The sequence below is a fragment of the Gossypium arboreum genome, unplaced genomic scaffold (assembly GCF_025698485.1).
Source record: "Gossypium arboreum isolate Shixiya-1 unplaced genomic scaffold, ASM2569848v2 Contig00777, whole genome shotgun sequence".
Classification (NCBI taxonomy): domain Eukaryota; kingdom Viridiplantae; phylum Streptophyta; class Magnoliopsida; order Malvales; family Malvaceae; genus Gossypium; species Gossypium arboreum.
In genome coordinates, this window is record NW_026440891.1 from 1 (window position 1) to 5,000 (window position 5,000).

Below are 5,000 nucleotides of genomic sequence, written 5' to 3' on the forward strand. Positions count from 1 at the left end.
AACGATTCCCAAAATTTGTTGAGTCAATTGATATCTGTAATAATTTTAGAAGAAAGAAAATAAGTGTTTAGTAAAACATTGCTTCTTTCATTCATGTATTGGATTTTCCCAAACGAAAATGAAAAATTATTGTTTTCACCAATAATCTTTATGGCCTTTCGAAATGTAATGACTGAAGAGCTACTGATAATAATGATCCACATAAAAGAGCTGCATAGCCTAATACCATCATACTTACGTGCATCATTAACCACTGGGATTGGAGAGCAGGTGCTAATATTGCAGATTGATGCATTTTGGTTAAAAGACCCGAAGTGGCAAAGCCTTGGGTAAAAATAGCACTTGGTGGTTATTGCATAAATTATTTTTGCGCTTTTAAATTTTAAATAGAAACCATATGAATAAGGGAAAACCCCATGAAAAAAGATTAATGATTCATATAAATCACTTAATGGAAATGTCCTGAATAAATCCAACGAGTGACTAATTCCTGTTATACAGAAAAAGGTGACTATCATGCCCTTTTTGATGAATCATATAGTCCCGACTTCATCTACTAATAAGAATAAGGTTAAAAATGAATTGTAATTACAATTGAAACGACTGAAAAAGATATATGAGTTAATATATGCTTAAAGTTGAAAAAATCATAAAAATTATGAAAAAACCTGGGTTTCAAGATTTTATGGAATGGAAATCAGGAATGAAATTCATTTTCATTATAGGACTTATTCTATCTCTTTTAGAAATACTATCCGCCCTCGGACTCGCCGAGATGCTCTTTCCCTTCCTAAGAGCAGCGTGTCTACCGATTTCCCAATAGCGGCTTCGAAATCATAATAACCCATTTTTTAGTCAATCGTCGAGATTGAAGGTGAAGGGTCAATTCAATGTAAAATGTCAAATTTGTTAGGAAGCATTTAATTTTTTTGATAAATAACAACTCGTTGAAATAGCAATTTGAAGGTTCAAAAGGAATCTTTAGTATTTATTGTATCATTTTATTTATTTAATTATCCTTTCTATTTAATTAGGTCGTCAATAGAGATTTTTTAGTTTGTGTTTTCCTAAAAGAGAACTCCTTTATTGGAACTAAACTAACTAGTTGTAACTTCAATTCAGATAAATTCAACAAACAAAAAGGGTTTTCATTTTCATTTTTAATGATTCATTTCTCATTCTTTTGTATGATTTTTATGAATCTATAAAACTATAAAATGCTTATTAATTGACTGAATAAATGAATGAAAAATATGATTTTAGAGATCACAATTTCAGCACCACACCCAACATTTCAAAAGATTTATGTAATTTTGTATTAATCGTTAGCATTTTGCGTTTTTTTTAAGTTTATCAAACCAACTAGATATTGGGTTGTACCCGTTACGTTATATAAAAAGCGTTTCGATTCCTGTCATAATTGTACCATACTTCAAAAAGTATTTCGAATTCCTAAAAAATATGTCTTGATTTATTTTCTACATTTTCTTATACAAACATTGAAGTTCTTTTAGACTCACTTCAGAATTGATACATTATTTGTATATCCACTAAATTAGAAAAGGGTTTTTCTCCATTGGGTTGAGCTCAGGGAAGGAGATATAGTAATTCAGAGAAATAATGATTCATAAAGTTACAAAATTGAAACTTAATGGGTTTAGTTTCGACAATCCAGTTAAAGCTCTTATATATATGTGCTCCGCAGATCCGCTATAGTATAAATAGAAAAAAAATTCTTATTCTATTATATTCTATTATTTAATTATTTATTATTATAAATTGAATAAAAATAACAAATTATTATAACACTAACATAACAAATACAAATGGGCGATGGGGAAAATAAGAATCCTCCCGGAAAATGAAAAAAAGATATTCAAAATTCAAAAAAGTAAAACCTTTGTATCCCTATTCGAGGATTAAACCAATTCAGATTACTCCAAATTTATTTGGCGTACAAAAAACTTTTGAATTCCCGTAGAAAGAGATTTGGCTAATGAAAAAGCTTTCAAGGCCATTAATATCTTTTTTCCAAACATTTTTCGAATACGCTTTTTGATGTGAGAGTACGTTTTTTGGAATCGCATTCAAAAAAATTGTTCAGTTGCCGTTGGATGTCAAAGATTGTCTATTTTAAACTCAAAACGATCAGTCTTTTTGATGTCATTATTTATTCTATTCTATGATTTTTATAAATTATATTATAATTATATATATATACTACAATACAAATTGCATAAAAATGAATAGAGATGGGAAAATCGCATAAAATGCTTCTATTCTAGAACAAAAACAATATGATATAACCTCCTTTTTATTTATATTCCACACACCTATCCAGAAAAAAAAAGAATTTGTATTTAATTTATTGGTTACCTTTCTTTTTTATATCTCATTCAAATCTATAGGATAGAATAGGATCTATATCTATTATGATATATAAATCGAATTGATGAAATCAAAAAACACAAAAAAAGTCTTTTTCTTTTCTATCACGCCCAGTTTTTTGTTGTCTTACATTTATAATTTATACATCTCCATTTATACATGAAACTACATCAAAATAAAAGTGTAAACCCATTTTATCTACCTATGCCAAACTTGAATTTTATTTTTCCATAAATTGGTCAAGCTCAGAAGAGAGGTATGCCTAATTTTCATTTTCAACCAAATTCGAATGAGACTCGTAGTTAATCTGTTAAAGGATACATAATTTTGAAAAAAAAAAGAATATTTTATTATATTAATAGTCATTTTCTTTTTAATTATATAAATATAAAGAAAATATCGGATAGTCTTTCCTACAAGAAAAGGTTCATTATTGTAGTGGAAGACAATCAATCAATTCCAGCGATGAAAATGAACTAGTTAATAAGTTCGAATAAACAAACTCAAATAATTCGTTTTTCTTTTAAGTTCTAGGACATTCTATGATTTATATCATACTTTTTTGGGGGAATTCCTTTGTATTTTTGATCGATGTATCTAACTTATTGTAAATAGAAATTATTGTAATATGTAATAATAAATAATAATTGATATTTTCAGAAAAATATTACTATAATGAAAAAAAGAATTCTTTTGTTTTTCATTATAGTAACTCGGCGAGATCATTTGATTACTTCTAACTTCTCGAAATTTGAATATTTTGAAATAGATGCGAAGATTAAAAAATTAAGAATAGAAAATTCCAGTTAACTTTGTAATCTCTCGATTTTTTTATTGCTCCTTTTCAATCATTTTATTGCTCCTTTTCAATCAAAAGAGATAAGAGCCGGTGAATCAGAAACGATTAATTAAGAAAGAATAACAAAAAAGTTTTTATGGAGCATGCACAGGTGATCAATATTCATGGATCATACCTTTTATTCCACTTCCCATTCCTATTTTAATAGGAATGGGACTCCCATTTTCCGACGCACAAAAAAATCTTCGTCGTATGTGGGCTTTTCCCAATATTTATATTGTTAAGTAGAAGTTATGATTTTTTCGCTCGATCTGTCTATTCAGCAAATAAATGGAAGTTCTATCTATCAATATGTATGGTCTTGGACCATCAATAATGATTTTTCTTTCGAGTTTGGCTACTTTATTGATTCACTTACCTCTATTATGTCAATATTAATCACTACTGTTGGAATTTTTGTTCTTATTTATAGTGACAATTATATGTCTCATGATGAAGGATATTTGAGATTTTTTGCTTATATGGAGTTTGTTCAATACTTCCAAATGTTGGGATTAGTTACTAGTTGTAATTTGATACAAATTTATATTTTTTGGGAAATTAGTTGGAATGTGTTCTTATCTATTAATAGGTTTTTGGTTCACACGATTCCGCTGCAAGGCAAACGCTTGTCAAAAAGCGTTTGTAACTAATCGGATAGGCGATTTTGGTTTTATTATTAGGAATCTTAGGTTTTATTGGATAACGGGAAAGTTTTCAATTTCAAGATTTGTTCGAAATATTTAATAACTTGATTTATAATAATGAGGTTCATTTTTTATTTGTTACTTTATGTGCCTCTTTATTATTTGCCGGCGCAGTTGCTAAATCTGCTCAATTTCCTCTTCATGTATGGTTACCTGATGCCATGGAGGGGCCTACTCCTATTTCGGCTCTCATACATGCTGCCACCATGGTAGCTTGCGGGAATTTTTCTTGTAGCCTGCCTGCTTCCTCTTTTTTATGAGTTATACCTCATAATGAATCTAATATCTTTGATAGGTATAATAACGGTATTATTAGGGGCTACTTTAGCCCTTGCTCTCAACGATGATATTAGAGGGTTTAATTTATTCTACAATGTCCCAACTGGGTTATATGATGTTAGTCAGGTATGGCTCTTATCGAGCCGCTTTATTTCATTTGATTACTCATGCTTATTCGAAAGCGTTGTTGTTTTTTAGCATCCGGACTCGATTTATTCATTCCATGGAAGCTTATTGTTGGATATTCTCCAGAGAAAAGCCAGAATATGGTTTTTATGGGCGGTTTAGAAAGCACGTGCCCGTTACCCAAATTGCTTTTTTAGTAGGTACACTTTCTCTCTTTGCGGTATTCCACCCCTTGCTTGTTTTGGTCCAAAGATGAAATTCTTAGTGACAGTTGGGTTGTATTCACCGATTTTTGCAATAATAGCTTGGTCCACTGCCGGATTAACAGCATTTTATATGTTTCGGATCTATTTACTTACTTTTGAAGGACATTTAAACGTTCATTTTCAAAAATATAGTAGCAAAAAAAGTAGCTCTTTCATTCAATAAAACTATGGAAAAAGAAAGAGCAAAAATAATTAACAGAAATTTTCGTTTTATTTCTTTTATTAAGGTGTAAATAAATAAACGAGCAGCCATATACAATTAATGGAAAAAAAAGAAGCTCGTATTACGTATTACGAATTTTGGCTACAAGAAGGCTTTTTCTCATCCTCATGAATCAGATAATACTATGCTATTTCCATAACTTATATTGCTTAATATTTACTTTATTTGTTTGG